This window comes from Papaver somniferum, chromosome 6 (assembly GCF_003573695.1).
Source record: "Papaver somniferum cultivar HN1 chromosome 6, ASM357369v1, whole genome shotgun sequence".
In the NCBI taxonomy this organism is placed as follows: Eukaryota; Viridiplantae; Streptophyta; class Magnoliopsida; order Ranunculales; family Papaveraceae; genus Papaver; species Papaver somniferum.
Window position 1 is genome coordinate 94,659,773 of NC_039363.1, and position 17,810 is coordinate 94,677,582.

Consider the following 17,810-nt stretch of genomic DNA (forward strand, 5'->3'; position numbering starts at 1 on the left):
GTGGTAAAAGGAGGTCGGCTTCTTCCGACTCCTCTAGTATATTTCCCTGATGGTGGAGTAGCAGCGGCTCTGGTGACGGTTGGAGCTGTCATACTTGAAGAAATGTTGGAGTGGTGGAAATGGCTCTGGTTCTCGTGATCGTAGGTGTATTGTGCAGAGATGGCGCGGTTTTGATCAAGGAGTGATGGATCCATGGCGTTGTTTCGAAGGGTGAGGATGACGCTGCTTTGGCTGGTTGTGGAGCGGATAAGATGGCGCTCGACTTTGGGTGGCTGTGGAGCGAAAAGATGGCGCCGAAAGGGTGCAAGTTGTTAACGCTGGAAAGAATGCAAGCTGTTAGCGCTGGAAAGGATGCAAGTTGTTAGCATTGGAAGGATGCAAGTTGTTAGCGCTGGAAGGATGCAAGTTGTTAGCGCTGGAAAGGATGCAAGTTGTCAGCGCTGGAAAGGATACAAGCTGTCAGCGTTGGAAAGGATGCAAGTTGCTGGCGCTGGAAAGATGCAAGATGCCGGCGCTGGAAGGACGCAAGCCGTTAGCGCTGGAAATGATGCAAGATGCCGGCGCTGGAAAGATGCAAGCTGCTAGCGCTAGAAGGACGCAAGCCGTTAGCGCTGGAAAAGATGCAAGCTGCTGGCGTTGAAACGACGCAAGTTGTTAGTGCTCGAATTATTGGATTTGTTTCCATGTATTGGTGCTAACGGCGGAGTGGTAGCAATAGAGCAGGCGAACATATTCCAGGTACGTATCTCCATGTTTCTTCTTTCTGTTTGCTATTCTGGTGTTGGTGCAAACCCTAGCCATAGGCATGTCCGCCATAGTTTTATGGGCGACACTGTCCTGACCGCAAGAAGTCCCCAGTCACTCCTTTTCGTGTGATAACTGGTAACTGAGCCGTTTGGTGACCGATCCATTGATCCCCGAGTGGATCGTTTGCTTTCACCATCTTAGAATCTGGGTTGAAGAATGAAATCGGGAATTGGAAATTGATATTGTAACCGAGAGATTAATCTCCCACTGTGGTCGCCAATTGTTTGTCGGTGAAAACCGTTTCGGCTGATTTCGGTAATTTTGTGTGAGTGCGGGTGAGAAAACGAATCTAAACCCAAAACAATGTACTGCACGGGAGTACTTTTGATTCGAGAGATCAATCTATACAACCCTGTCCTAAACCAAGAAATGGTCGTTCCAGGTTTGCTTCGGTCACAAAGTGAATGAGAAGGGTTGGTCTTAGGGAGGGAAGCGAAGAAAGTGTTGAGGCCAGAATAGTTGATTCTAGAAGTGTGGGTGTTTTACGACTTGTATCCGAGAGTTAAACCGGCAAGCTAAATGGAAAGCTACCAGGTGATTTCTGCATGTGTATTGTTCTCCTGACCAAAACTTGTTTTTTGGTAGAAATAGGTGAAACCTATTTATGCAAGTCGTAATAAAACATACCCTGGCCTCGTTAGAAATGGAAGCGGTTGAGTAATGAAAGAAAGCGGTAACGGGTGACGCCTGGAATTGATGTTTCCATAATGAAGGAAGCGTTTCACCATTACTTCTCGTATTTACTAACCGCCTCACTCTTATGACACTTTCGTGTAACGGGCGTATTGCACGCCGCACATTGTAAACCGCCAGACCAATATCCTGATGAGTATCCCCCAGTTTGTGACATGTTTTGATGTCTCGAGTGTTTTCGTGGAAAATGTGTAGCAGGTTGCTATGTGTTGTATGGTGGCATGCCAGTGGCCGTGGCATAGCGACATGATTGTAGTTGCGGCATGGTGTCCTTCTAGTGGCCGTGGCATAGCGACGTGCTAGTAGCTGTGACATGGTGGTATGCCAGTAGCCGTGGCATAGCGACGTGCTAGCAGATGTAGCATGGAGGTGTGCCAGTAGTCGTGGCATAGAAACGTGCTAGTAGCCGTGTCATGGTGGCGTGCCAGTAGCCGTGGCATAGCGACGTGCTGGCAGCTGTGGCATAGCGACGTGCTGGTAGCTGTGGCATGGCGACGTGCTAGTAGTTGTGGCATGGTGGCGTGCCAGTAGTCGTGGCATAGCGACGTGCTAGTAGTTGTGGCATGGTGGCGTGCCAGTAGCCGTGGCATAATGACGTGCTAGTAGCTGTGGCATGGTTGCGTGCCAGTAGCCGCAACATAGCGACGTGCTAGCAGGTGTGGCATGGCGGCGTGCCAGTAGTCGTGGCATAACGACGTGCTAGCATCTGTGGCATAGCGACGTGCCCGTAGCCGTGGCATGGTGGCGTGCCAGTTGCGACATGGCCAAAGTTAAAATTAGCATCGTGGACTGATTCAGTTTCAACTTTGCATGAATTAGGGTTTGGCGTGTTGAAACCCTATTTAGTGCGTGTAGTATGCGCGTGCAGGCGCGTTTGGAAGCTAGCACGTTTTTGGGAAGGTGGCATGCTTTGGGAAGCTAGCACGTTTTCAGGAAGCTAGTGTGGTATAACGACCTCTTTTGAGACCGTGGCAGGTTTGAAGCAACCTGATTGGTCGACGGGATGTGGGGCCAGCATACTAGGGCGTGGCCATACTTCTAACGCGCAGTGGAGGATTTGAAGCGACCTGATTGGTCGATGGAAAGAGGGCCGATATGCTAGGGCGCGGCTACACTTTTAGCGCGCTTTGGCGGATTCGGTTGCCTAGCTTGTTTAAGCATGGTTCGACCAACGGGGTCCAGTATACTGCGCGGGGCGCGAAACCTTAATTTGCAAATCGGGTTTATGAGTTCTTTGCGAGTTATCACAATAATTAGCTGGATTTTGTATGCTGCCATACAGAAATCTTTATCTACAGAATGCAGTGTGCTTTCTGTCTGAGCATTTCTTGCAATGTCCTTAAATTTGGTACTTGGAGGTTCATGCTACTCCGCTGCGAGTGAACATAAATCCGTCATGCCATACCAATTAAGGATTCTGCTGGGGAACATAGCACAGGAAAGTACTCAGTGAGTCTAGTATTGGCGAGGCGCCAGAAAAGGTATATTGAGCGGCTCAATAAATGTGTCGGTGGAGAGGTTAGTACTCGCAGCACCGTTTCCTTGCAGAGTGACGTCACATCTGATGCAAAGTTTTACGATTTTAAGCCTAAACTAAAAACCACCATCAACAAGTAGTTAACCAAATGGTTAGCCATATGAGCACTTTCATATCAACCATATTCTTCTTTACCACAACTAGATCAAATGACTCAAATGAAATAGTTAGAGAGTTTTTCAATTGCTTAGATCTTTATAATATACACAATTGAAACAAAAACGATTTGATTCACTCTAATCCATTCATGAACTTTATAGTCACGGTTTGCAAACTTGCATTCCTTAGTTTATATAAGTTTAAGTTCACGAATAATCGTTTTTAGAAAATAACCAACTTAAGTTCACGGACTGGTACGCGGTCTTAAGTATCCGGAATAAGTTTGTAAACAGTTCATAAACTCCAGTAGATTTTCTCGGGAAGAGAACCTCTGACAATACGCGGACTGGGTACGCGGCCTGGGTTCGCGGACTCTGTTCTGGTTTTCCTGAGCAGCAAAGTACGCATACTTTGGTTCAAGGAATAAGGACTTATACATGTATGAGTTACCACACAATGCTTATATCCAACTATAGTTATATAATCTAAACTCTCAATCGTTGAAACATTCTTAGAGGACGTTATATAGTTGTTGTTCACAAACCATTTTTTGTCAAAGCCATTTTCAAGTGATTGAAACTTAACATGACTTTCATCACTACTAAATATGAACTTGGCAAAAGCGAAAGCTTACCAACACATATTTCCAGAAATATATAAGCGAGATAAAATCGGCTCGAAACAGCAAATGTGTATAATCAAAGTCTATATAGAAAAACGACTTTTGTCTCAAGATATGAGATATAGTAGATAGACTTTTGAGTGATAGATAAGTTCAAGTCTTCACATAACTTTTAGTCGATGAAGTTCCACCAGTTCCTTGAGTAGTTCTTCGTCTTTGTATAATGATCGCCATGGAGTCTTGTGCCCAACTACACTTTCTATCCTAGTCCGAGACTTAGTTATAGACTAGAAATCAAGACTTATAGTTTTGATACATTGACAAACATGCTTGAGATAGCAACGCATGCGAGTTACAATGAGCAGTGCTCTAACAACACTGATTCGGTATCTTTGTTTGTTATTCACATTCTTTGCTTTCATGTACACTCATTAATATTTTTGGCATGTTATTAGGTATCCGGCAAACCCTTATTTGCATTTGTGGCCAGAAAATGAATTCATAACGATTGACCACATGATTAATCTTCCCATCTGCGGTCAATACCCTAAAAATGTAGGACTTTATACGTTATAATGACAACTTTGTTAGCGATGACATTCCCATTCTTCAAAGAATTTGTTGGAGTCACCGGTTCAATGGCATTATGCCCATTGACTGTTTACTTCCCTATTGAAATGTACATTGCAAGAGCCAAGATACCGAAATTCCCAGCTACATGGATATGGATTAAGGTGTTAAGTTGGGCATGCCTTGTTGTCTCACTTGTTGCTATGGTCGGGTCTCTTCAGGGTTTATTTGAATCTGTCAAGACCTATAAACCCTTCAATAACAAACATTAGCTTATTTTAACATTAGCTTATTTTACATTCAAGCATCATATGTAAGAATACTTCTTTTCAATATGAATGATTGTTGGGAAAAATCCCAAAATTCAATAGAAATGCAGTTTTCAGTAGGAAAAGAAAAATGTATATCGATAATGTTGTTGATGTTGAAGATTGAAAAAAAATTTATCTTGGTATTTAAAGTTATTTTTTCCATTTTAGTACTATCAAGTCTTGGTTTGTAATTGCTAGTATAAGAATGTTGAGTTCAGACATGGATGTGGATTTTTATGCACTCATCTCGTAATCAATTAAGAATGTTGATTTTTTGCGTGGTATTCAAAGAAGTGCACTTCTCTTTTCAATATTCTTGTTTTCCTTGCTCAACCATTCAAAATAGAATTCTTTGCCCGGACATTATAATATTGTTAGAACTGAAGGAGGTACACATTTGAAAGTGTACTTTGTTCTTGAGTATTATAAAGCAAAAGAAATAAAAAATAAATGGTATTTTCAAGTAAAAATATTTCTATGATCTTAATAAGCTAATTTTTACCCAACAAGGACAACCTTAGATTCTTGATAGTAGGGAATGCAGTGATGATAATCAAATATTGTTGAACCTATAATCATATATCTTGGATTATTTATTATCCCAAGAACGAAGGACAACACCAAGAACAAGGAGAAAGGATTGCGGTATTATTTCACATTCTTCTGAAATTTGAATAGATTCAAGCTTCAAATTCTTTCTCATGGCATTTTGTGGAAAAGAAAGATTTTACTTTCTCTCTTTTCTTTTGTGTAAGTTTCTTATGCCAATATTATAACCAAACAAACACAAGAATCTTTTTGAATCCATGGAGAAGAAGAAGGATATTAGTACCACTTAGCTTCACTTAGTTAAGAAGTTGAACTAATGAATGTTTGGTAAGCATGTTTTGATTTTTCCCTGACCTTTTTTCCAATTTCTTTGTCTAAAATGGGTTGTATTTGGAAACTAATACTATCTTTGTTATTATGATGATGATGACTATCATAAACAGAGCAAAGAAGATAAAAATCACACTCTTAAGAGAAAGAATCAACAAGCTACTAGGCGTCTGAATCACGATGTATCTTCTGCATGTCAGCATTGCACAAAATCGATCTTTCAATGGCCATATGCACCTCCACCCATTATTATATGTAGATATGGCTATTGGGAATATTTAAAATTAATTATGTATGAAAAAGAAATGTTTGGGAATAGGTAAACATACTTGTATGTTCTATAAAAGTCTGTCTGAATTCTGCAGACTATAGAGGTTCGCAAACCCGGTTTTCAAACCCTTTACATATGAGTTTAGGAGTTAGGTAGATTCTAAAACCCTATTTTCAAACCTCTACCATCTGACTTTGCATACTGCCAAGGTTTCGTTAACCTGGTTTACAAGCCCTTGTGGCATGACTTCGCGAACTGTCAAAGGTTTGCAAACCGTAGAAGTACACGAACTATTTTATATGTTTATATTCGACTGCTACGATTCTCATAAACACTTCTAAAACAAACTTTATTTACTAAATCAATTTGTGTATGTGGATCATGGATTAAGTCTTGAGTATTATTGAACACCATTATGTTCTTGTAAGTTCAATGACTACTTAGACACTATGAACCATCATTGTGTACGGATCCAGAACCCTGAACCATAATGCATATTCTTCTGTGTAATTTGAAGGCATACTTCTCACATGCTTATATGAATTCCCAATAAGAATTTCATCTAAATTAAAAAAATTTCTGCATGAATTTCAAGCAACTCTAGCTTGAATTCAAAGATACCTACAACCTTAAAAATATAAAATACAGGGACTCTTACGGTAGGATTTATTAGTCCCTGGTACTTTTGTGTCCTAGTTGCTAAGCTAGGTCTTCCTTTATAACCTAGGTTTCCTTAGGTGAACATAATTAAGTTACGACTTTGAAGACTTCAATTAGGGATTTATGACCGATCAGATTATCTTTTACATGATAGTTCGTGTATCTGGATCTTGTTCTTATTGATCTTTGAGGTTTTCGTAATCTCATATCAGGAACGAGATAGATAAAAATCATAAAGTTCTCTTCATCTTTGTGATTCCTCAATATATCTATCTAAAACACTTATTTATTGATCGATTTAGATTGTTATTGAGAGGTAGTTAGTAATCCAGGCTTATCAACTATCTAAGTATAAGTTTTCCGGATCCGTGAGGTTTGCTAGATTTGTCTATTCCAAACAGATTTCCAAGCATTGATCTAAAATATCTAAAAGGAAATTAAACAGGTTTATTTGTTAGAGGCATATTGGTATCAAAAGTCTTCACTTAGGTTGAAGAAACTCTTAGGCTGTAAAGAACGTCATTTAACGCAATTAATTGTGTAGAACCTTGTGAGGTTCAAGATACGTAACGGGCACGACTGCAGCTAAATTTATTGGAGGGATAATTCGTATCAAATTCATCCATTACGAAGTCTGATAGTAGGCTAGTGTCTGTAGTGGCTGAATATAGTTTTGTGTTCAATTCTGGACGAAGTCCTAAAGTTTTGCAGGTGCAGTTTTCCTAATTAACAAAACCCCTGGTGCCTTGTGTTTTTCCTTTTCCATATTATATGGTTTTATATTTATAATAGGAATAACACAAGTAATACGTATTCAATTTAGGTAGTTTAAGTCCTCATTAGTTGTGATCAATAATGAAACTTGTTTTTGTTGAATTCTTATCTTGAAAGATAGATAACAAGTTTTATGCTTGGCAGAATTCGGGTCCTCTTGATTTGGATACAGCTGGAATGATTACGACATACCGAAAAATTTCGCCTGGCACGCATGCCATAACTTCCCCGATGTGCCATGACGATGCTCGTGGATCATGATGCGGCTAACTTAGCTTCCACACCGTTCCAACTAACCCTTGTTCTGTTAAGGGTTTAAAGCCTTGAAGGCTATGGACGTTGCACCTCACATGCATCACTGGCTTTCGAGTCTTGTCCAGGCATAAGGCATGCTTGGACTTTCACCTAGGCCATTGACGGAATAATTCCATCTCCCTCCCTTAGGCTCATGCAAGCTCCGCTAACTGCATAGCGATGTAACTTACTTTCGAGGCCATGCCCAATGCGTCATTTGTACATGCCTAAGTCGAATGCCTTGATAGGAAGTATGAGCATCCAGTAAATGGAATGAAACTTGCCTCATCAAGTTTGTTCACAATCATCTCTTGCATCGCGATACCGATCCAGATGATATGAGAGTCAAAAATGCCACAATTACCTCCAAATTAGGTGACATGAGCAACAAACACGGGGTGTTAAATGATCTTGGATATTGATTTGTAAGATTTTCCAAGAATTATTCTGCATAATCAGGTTCACAGACTTCTTAGTCTAGACACATTGTTTGTGGAAGAGAAAGAAAAAACTCTACATGCATATTGTTCAAGGATCTCTAATTTAGATCTACTTGTAATTTTATTAGGTTTTGTCCATACATGTTGCCGAATGAAAAAAATTGTGGTGTAATTAGTACCCTGTCCTTTTCACATTTTACCCAATATATATTTGTTATCCGAAATCTCATTCTGAATATCATAGTTCTTGTCAATTCTAAAAGTCCGTGTGTTTTTCTATACGGTCATTCAAGATCTGTTTAGTGAGGAATAAGATTGATAAAAACTACATGAAGTTCTTTGGACCTGATTTTGTAGTTCCGCACATTAACATAAAAGCTGGAGTTAGATAACTACAACCATTTCCCCCTCAAAAATTTCTCAGACTTAATCCTGATATTGTAGCTACAATCGCATCCCTTTTTGAAAAGTTACCAGACATAGTCTTCATGATGTATCTATATATGTGTCTTCCCCTCAGAAAGTTACAAGATCTTTAAGTTACAAATAAAGTCTTGGAAACAAAAGTTATTTCTTTAGGTTAATCTAAAGTGTGCTCTAGAAATAAAAAACTAATGAAGACACAATCACAGACTCGCGACTTTTGTTGACGGTGTTGGCAATGTTATAGGATATATCGTTGCCGATCGTAGTATTGTTTATACTGCTTTCACTGGTATCTTCTTGAATATAGTTGAAAAAGGGATAATGAGAGAAAGGAAAAAAATATTATAGCTTATGAGGAATTCAGGGGAAAACAATGTAATAAAGCTAAGATATATTATTGTATGTAGATGGTGATTTTTTCACATGGGTTAAGGAGTATTTCACACTTAAACATGAATCAAGACTCGTTCACTCTCTCATGGAACGTCCACGGTTGACTCCATGAGATGAGAATGATCCGAGTATAAGCTTCATGAGTGAAACTCATCTCTCATCCTCATGAGCGAGATTTATCTCTCAGTTGGACCATAGCATAACTCACACTATGATATATAAAGTAACACTTATGGACATGTCCAATCTGACCTGAGCCACTTGAGCTCGACTCAAGATTAAACCTCATGAATTCCACTCAAACCTAAGTCTTATGAGTGTGATCCAAGCACGATTTACTCTTAGTAGCTACGATGAACACGTCCCAGCTGACTCAATAAGACCTGATCTAACTCCTCTTAACATCCGAACTGGTATGCTCCTTAATCTCGTTTATAATACGAGATATGTAAAGTTCATGCAACTAAGTGATACTCATTTTCTAGAACTCATGTGTTTGTCTAAAGAAACCCATAAAAGGAAAATGAGCGGAACTCAGTATCAACATTATGAGCAAGACTTAGCTCCCAACCACATGAGATTCTTGATTAGACACACCTTTTGTTGGTCCCACTAGTCATATTAAGGCCCGCTTTAAATCATTTATTCAGAGGCATAAACTTATCATAATCTCGTACAAATACAAGACTCAGACATACTAATATGCCTCATGAACGAGCCATCCTAAGTCTAATCAGTATGTTCACGGCTAACATCACGAACCCGAGTCACATAAAATCGTTAAAACATGTAACAATACTATACACAACCCCTTAGAGCTCGCATGCTCGTCAAAGGGATTGACAAGGGTTTTCTCATTCCTATTCATTGGTACCGATCAAAGAATTCGTCCACCATAAGACATCATGGCCGACCACACAAGGTTAATTCTCAAGTTCGCTCGTATCTCACACACGATCCTCATGTTATCTCATGCTTTTCACTCAACTCAGTATAATAATAAAGCACAAATAAAGGAATACTTCTTTACTTAGTAACATCGGTTGCAGATAGTATTGCATACTTGTTAAAACATCATGAACGAAGACTGACTCAGTCATGTAAATGGAAGGATATTAATTAGGATTTTGGTATGGTGGTCTATGGAACGCGTAAGGATACCTAACGGTATTTCTCACTGCTAAAGAGAATAGTCGACACTAGAGGTTACATGAATTTAAGGAAAAACTCGACTTATCGTTTTATCTTTTGTTATTCTTGCGATCACGGATGAGGATCTTATCATATCCTGAGATTATGGGTTCTGCAATTATAAATACGCCATCAGTCAGTCATTATAAGCACAACAACAGACAAAACATTAGTATAACTTCTTTACCAGAGTTTTTTTTCTTTCCAAACTTTGATATCCAAATGAGCATTACCTTGTTCCAGGCGAAGATTGCTCATCATCAACCTTCAACAACTCATACTAAATTCTAAAAACTCATCTTTACCCCTTCATCTATTTTAGGTACCTACAATTACTTACCATCACTGCCAACACTATTTACTTCATATTGTAACTTGTTAGTTACAAGCTTATTTGTCGGGCAAAAAACAAATAGTGCAACTCCAGAAACTTGCATTTGCAAATATACGAGTTCTTGCTCGACAATTTTTTTTAATTCAAAAATAGAATTTATTTATTGATCGAGTAGAATACATCTTTCATTGTCCCCTTGGATCCAAGAAGTAATATCCAGAGGAAAATTGTCTACATATTCAAAACTAGTACCACTAGTTCTACACTTCTTAGCAATTAAATCTGCAATTTTATTCTTAGTTCTTTTGACTGATTGACAAACAAAATTAACTTGACTCTGAAATAAAAACTTAATGTCTAGGACTAAACCTTGGTTTAGCCAATGAACATAAGAGATGTCTTCCTTTATTTACTTAACTAGAACTTCACTATCAGATTCAAAAATAACTTTAGAAAGATTCTTAGAAATTGCCCAGTTCACTTCTTCATGCATTGCCAGATACTCCAATTGCTCCACTTCTTGATCTTTGATCATTCCTCCGTTGTACAAGCTCCCTTTAACTCCATAGCAGTGTCCTGCAAAATTCCTAGCTATTAGTCCAGTGCCTCCTGTTAAATTATCTTTTAAGAAAGAAGCATCAACATTAATCTTAATGCATTCTCCTCCTGAAGGATCCCAATATTGAGGTTGCACCTTTAGACTAGAAGATCTGTTAGAAGCAATAGAAAAATTCTTCTTACAACTATCTAGTAAAGACAGAATGTTATTAATACTGAAAGTTTTGTCAGGTTTTTTCCTTTGAAATACAAATATACATCTATCTTTCCATATAGTCCAAATGGTAATCATAACATTATTAGAGACACTAGTAGTAAACCAACTAATGATCCAATCAAGCAAACTGCCATGCATATTCCTATCATTACTAACATTCATATTAACACCAAGCCAAATGGATCTAGCATAGGAATAATCCAATAACATATGTTCAACAGTTTCAAAGGTAGCATTACAGACACTACAATGCACATCAATTCCTTGTTTGTATTTATAAAGTTTGTCCCTTGTAGGAACTATGTCTTTAAGACACTTCCAAACAAATTTTTTAACCTTATGTGGAAGTTTACATTCCCAAAGAGATTTCCAAACATGACTACTTATCCTTTGAGGTCCAGAGACATCAACAGAGTGACTGCTAAGAACTGTATATGCACTTTTAACATTACACTTACCTTTCCTGTCATGAACCCAGTTGAGGGTATCATTACCACATATAGGAATTTGCATTGAGATAATTTTATTAGACGTGGTCATCTCAAAGTTATTCTGTATAATCTGAACATTCCAAGTTCAAGTGCCTGGAAAAAAAGATCATGAACATGATTAAGATTAGACAAAGCATTAGAGCCAGCTTTAGGAACAGGAGGTTTGTCTAGACCAACTACTGATGAGTGCCAAATAATGTATATATTTATCCCTTTATGTTGGCATTTAACTCATCTTTTGTGCAGTAATTCTACATTTTATCCCATATTCTGTATTTTCATTGTTTTCAAGAATAAATATTTTTCTTACTTAATTTTGCATTTTTAGGTAATAAATAAAGTTTGGATGAATAGCAGAGCGGAAAAGAGCAGAAAAGTAGTGAAAAGCCGGGAGGAGTTACACAAGGAAGCCGCGAAGAATGTTGTGCACAAGACCAAAAGGCTAGAAGTGGGCTTGAAAAAGAAGAATTGTCCTTAAAGAAGATATGGGCTTGGCATACCCAAGGCCCAAAACCCTTACTCAAACACATTTCCACTATCCAAGCCCGTCTCGGATTTCAGCCGTCAGATCTAAGCATTTCAGCATCCTACGGTGGCTCCATCATCGCACATCAAATTCCGAAGCCCCCGCTTTACATCGCAACGCCCATCTCCATCTTGGGTCGTCCGTTTTGCTACATCCCTTCATCCGACGGTCGCTCCACGCTTACCTCCGTATCGCCGTTGGATCCACCTACCATCTTCCCATCCATCGCTCCTTGTCGCAGATCATCAAACTCCGCTGAACCTGCTTCACACCCTAGCAACCGAACACCTACACCCCAAACAAACAGACCCTAATCCCATTTCCATCGAGTTCTTCCCCTTCTTCCCAAAAATTTGCAGAGCTCTGCAACTCCATCACCACCATCTCTTCCATCTCCACCTCGAACACCACCACTACCACCTTCCCCCGACAAACTCAGGAGTCAATCACCACCCTTGTCTCTCCCTTTCTCGTCGGTAGCATCGAGTCCTGATGCTGCAAACTCGACAGTGAGAGAAGCTAGGGTTCACAGACGTCTAGGGCTAGGCCAACAGCGCAACAAGAGCTAGAGGAGGAGCAGTAGAACATCAACAGGGCATGGGTCGAGCAGAATTCACACATGGGTATGTCGAATTTGATTTTCCCCAAAAGTTAGGGTTTGCAATTTAGGGTTTGGTGAAATTTTGTAATTTAGGGTTTTGGTTGTAAACTATAAATAGGAAGTGATGTAGGATGTTAAAGGGTGTTCTTGGTTAGCCGAGATACCCCCAAATTTGGGTTAATCACTGTTTAATTTTAGTTTTAATTTTCACTGTTAATTTTTAGGGTTCTTGTTTTGCAATTTTCATTCACTGTTTAGTAGTTTGAATGTGTTGTTCCTGTTAAATGTGTGTTGTTTAAATGTGTTGTTTAAATGTGTGTTACTGTTTTGCCATTGTAGTTTAAATGTGTGTTGTTCCTGTTAATCATGTTTAGTTCCATTGTAGTGTTAATTATGTTCTGAGTTCACTGTTGAGGCTCAGATGAAACCTTAGTGCACTAATGAATGATGAATTGCTAGGAAGGCCTGTTTTGCTTGAGTAATGGGAAGAAGTTGGTGCTCTGATATGCCTGTGATTGATTGTTCTGTCAAAAGACAGTCAATGCTAGGGGCAAATCAGTGAGCAAGCTGATTCTCTTCCCATTCTAGTTGGATGCTTAAGTTTTTGCATTGTTTAGCTAGGACACAAGGTGGATTCTAAGCCTTAGCTTAGCCACAGCTGCAATCTCCTCCCTGCCCTTGGCTAACAGCCTTGGTTTATTTGATTTTGTTTCCTGTTAACTGCCACTGTTACCATTTGTTTCATTGCTGCTCCCTTGCCTTAGGCTAACTGCCTTTGTGCCTCATTGCCACTGATTTTTGCTTCTTTCCCATGATCATTGTTAGTTTGTTTCACTGCCACTATTTGCTCTTTCTTCTCTTTTGTTTCTCCTGTTCTTGCTACTGCATTCACTGCCTTGTTTTCCCTGCTGAGCACCTGCCCCTTGCTACTGCTTCTGCTGCTGCTGAAGCCACCACTGCTGCTGCTGCTTCCTCTCCAGTCCAGCCTTGGCTGCTGCTGCAACTGAGCTTGGCTCAGCTAAGACCACAGTTCAGGTTAAGGCCTAAGGCCCAGTTCACTGTTACCAAGCCCAGATCCTCATACAAGCCAACTGAGCCCAAAGCTCAGTTCACTACACTGAGCCCAAGCCTAAGTTTAAGGCCAAAGCCTAGTTCACAGTTCATCCCAAAATCATTCAAAGGCCCAAGGCCTAAAGCACTTCATCATTACAACAAACCCATTAAGCCCAATTTACTCAAAGGGTATTCAAAGCCCAACAGTTCCAAAGGGTATTCATAACCCATTGGTACCACTAAGCCCAAAGCACAATTAGAAGCCCAATAGCAAATTTAGAGCCCAAATAGCTAGAAACTCCAAACACACCCAGCCTCTGTGGATCGACCCGTACTTGCACGAGCTACAACTGACGACCGTGCACTTGCGGTATTACTGTAGGCCCGTTTTCATTTCACTTCAATTTTATACGCTTTCCCGGGCCCACCAACTACCCATTTATCCAGCCAAATCTTAATTCTGGCACCACACCTAACTTCCCCAAAAGTATTATCCTTAATGAACTGAATCTGTCTATGAATGCTAGACCCAAGAGCTTTATCAGTAAGCTTGTCCAAATGAAGAGGATTAGTAGATTTAAAGTATTTAGCTTCTAAAATCTTGACATAAAAATCATCAGAGTTAGAGAAAATCCTCCAAGCTATCTTGGAAATAAGATCCCTATTAAATACCTCCAAATTTATAAATCCTAAACCTCTTAATTCCTTTGGTTTTTGAAGATTAGGCCAACCTAAAAATTTAATACCCATGTTTGCTTTGTGCTCCCACCAGAAATTTCTCTGCAAAGAATCAAGTTTGTCTATTAGATTAGAAGGAATATTAAAGCAGCCCATCTAATAAGTTGGGAGAGAGTTCAAGAGAGATTTGATTAAAGTGGTTCTACCAGATTGGTTTAGGGTAATACTTATCCAGTTATTGAGTTTAGCCTCAAAAGATTGGACTATGGGGTCAAAAGCTTTAACTTTATAATGCCCTAATAGAAGAGGAGCTCCCGAGTAAGTTTCAAAGTCACTAACTATTTTCATATTTAGCTCTTTTGCCAAATCATCACAGACAGCAGGGTCCAAGTTACCACTAAAGTAAACACAAGATTTATCAAAGTTTAGAGTCTGACCAGAGAGAGTGCAAAATCATTCAGAATGTCTAAAATGCCAGCAATATTCCTCATATCAGCTTTTGCAAAGATGAGTATTTCATCTGCAAATAAAAGAAGATAAATAAGAGGAGCTCTTCTAGCAACTTTAATACCTGTAATTTCTTTGTTAGCTTCAGCAACAATCAATTTCCTAGATAGATATTCCATTGCCATGATAAAAAGATAAGGAGATAGAGGATCTCCTTGTCTTATGCCTCTTGAAGGTACATACTCTTGACATGGAGATCCATTCAGTAAGACACTTATACTGGTATAGTGGAAACACATTGATAGATTAAACCACAGAAATCTTTACTAAAGCCAAACCGAGATAAAAAATTTAGAAGAAAGGACCATTCAAGCTTATCAAAAGCTTTAGAAAGATCCAATTTTAAGGTCATAGTACCTCCAATACCTTCCTTTTGCTTCATTGTATGAATAATCTCATGTGCAATTATAATATTATCATGTATAGCTCTTCCTGGAACAAAGGCAGCTTGATAAGGAGAAATTAATTTCTTCAAATAAGGCTTTATCCTATTAGCTAAGATTTTAGACACTATTTTATAAGAGACATTGCATAGACCTGTAGGCCTAAACTCAAAAGGTTTTTTAAGATCTTTAACCTTAGGAATAAGACTAATATAAGTCTTATTTAGATTTTTGGGCATAAAACCAGTATTAAAGAACTGTTGAACTACATCAATGACATCCTTACCCACAATTTCCCATTGAGATTGATAGAATCCAGCTTGGAGTCCATCAGGACCTGAATAACTCCAAGCTGGCATTGATTTAACGACACTAGTAATTTCATTAGCAGAAGGCACAACAATCAAAACAACATTGTCAGAATCATTAATGATAGTAGGAATAACATCAAAAGCATCATCAGGCAAAACAAGATTACTAGTACAAGCAATGGTGCTAAAATGAGTAGTAATGAGACTACTAATATTAAGAGCACTAATATTTTTTCTATGTAACCTTTTATTGACTAAGGAATGAAAATATTTAGTGTTATTATCCATATCATGTATGTGCTTATCTCTAGATTTCTCTTTATAAAAACTAGTTTGAATCTTATACCAATTTTCCAGATCATAATAGTTTTGATCTTCATTTTTTGACTAGCTGAATTTGGTTCTTTCTGAGCTATATCCAACTTATCCTGTAATAACTTAATGTTTTTATGAATATCTCCAAACTCAATCTTATTCCACCTAGCTAAAGTGAATATAGTATGCTGCAACTTGTTTTTAAATTTATGTGCAGGACTACGCTGAACATCTATGTTCCAAGCTTGTTCCATATGAGTTTTAAAAGAACCATGTCCCATCCAAGTACCAAAAAACTTAAAAGGTCTCCAAAGTTTATTTGGAATGGGATATGTAATAACCATTATAGGACAATGATCTGAAGCAATATGGTTCAAATGACAAATTTTAGCATTGGGAAATTGCCAAAACAAATCTGTATTCCCTAGGCCCATATCCGGTCTAGCTTTTTTGGTGCCAGTTCCAAAACTATTACTAGTCCAAGTATAGTCATTGCCTTCATAACCCAGATCAGAAAGACCAATATCCCTAACCCTATTTTGAACCCAAGTGTCAGGGCTACTACTATTTCTGGCCAAATGAAAGTTTAGATCACCTATTACTAGCTAAGGTTGGTAAACTACTTCACTAAGTTCATGAAGAAAATTCCATTGCTTCTTTTTAGGGTCAGTGTAAGTAGAGCCATACATAAAAGACATTAAGACTTCTGGTTTGCTAGGATCAATTCTAATGAGAGCATGAATTATATTATCAGCTGAACTAGCAATATCACAGGTTATACCATCCTTCCACATAAGAAGAAGACCACCGATCAGACCCACTCTATCAATCCAAGTATAGTTATGGTAATGTAAAATTTGGGAAATAGAAGTCATTCTCCGAGGATCAACTTTAGTTTCACAAAGGAAAATGAAATCAAGGCTATGGGGTTGAACCAAATTTTGTAATTGTTGGAAAGTAAAACTAATAGCAATACCGTGAACATTCCAAGAAATAAATTTCATCTTGAAACTAGTATTTGGTTTAAAAAACAGATTGCAATTATGATGAGTAAAACTATGAAAAGGTGAATTTGACCTGAAAGAGTATGTGGTTACCTGATTCTCCTTTTCAGTATTATCGGTATGTCTGTCTCCTGTTGTGCCCATGTGAGTATTTTGGATGCCTGTGATGTTATCCCCTGCATTATTATGGGAAGAAGGTTCAGCTACATTGAAACTGCTATCATCATCTCCATTAACCCTATGTCGTTTTCCAAGCCTCATATCTTCAGTGGTCTCGGATAAGCTATTCTTAAGTAGGAAATGCAGATTAATAGCAACACCATCCTTTGGTGGTACAAAAACAATGTTCTTGACAAACTTTTTCTGAATTTTTTGCAGATACATGAGCAACATTCAAATTAATAATGGAGATATTCTTCGTAAGAGTATTGGGTTTACCAAAATAATATGGATTTTCATGAGCTTCTGATATACTAGCAACTGCATCTTTAATATTCGGTGCAGATACCATTAGGCTGCCTTTCGTAAAAAAAACTCTGCGAGCGAGTAACTCCAACATTTGTAATTATTTTAACTCCCCTTCGTAATGGCATATAAAGATATACATTGACACAGACTTTAACATGATCTTTTCCATTTGGCATAACATCTTTTGGATCGATCCCCGTTACTTCACCCATGATTTTTCCAATCATGGTTACAAATGCAATATTCATTAGCTCCGGCAATAGATACGGCACCTGAATCCAAAATTATCGGAACCCCCAATGTTTCTCAGTATAAATCATATCTGGGATATAATCATGGACATTTAAAAGTTTCTTATTGATAATCCATGGTCTTTCATTAATCACAGTATTCAGAA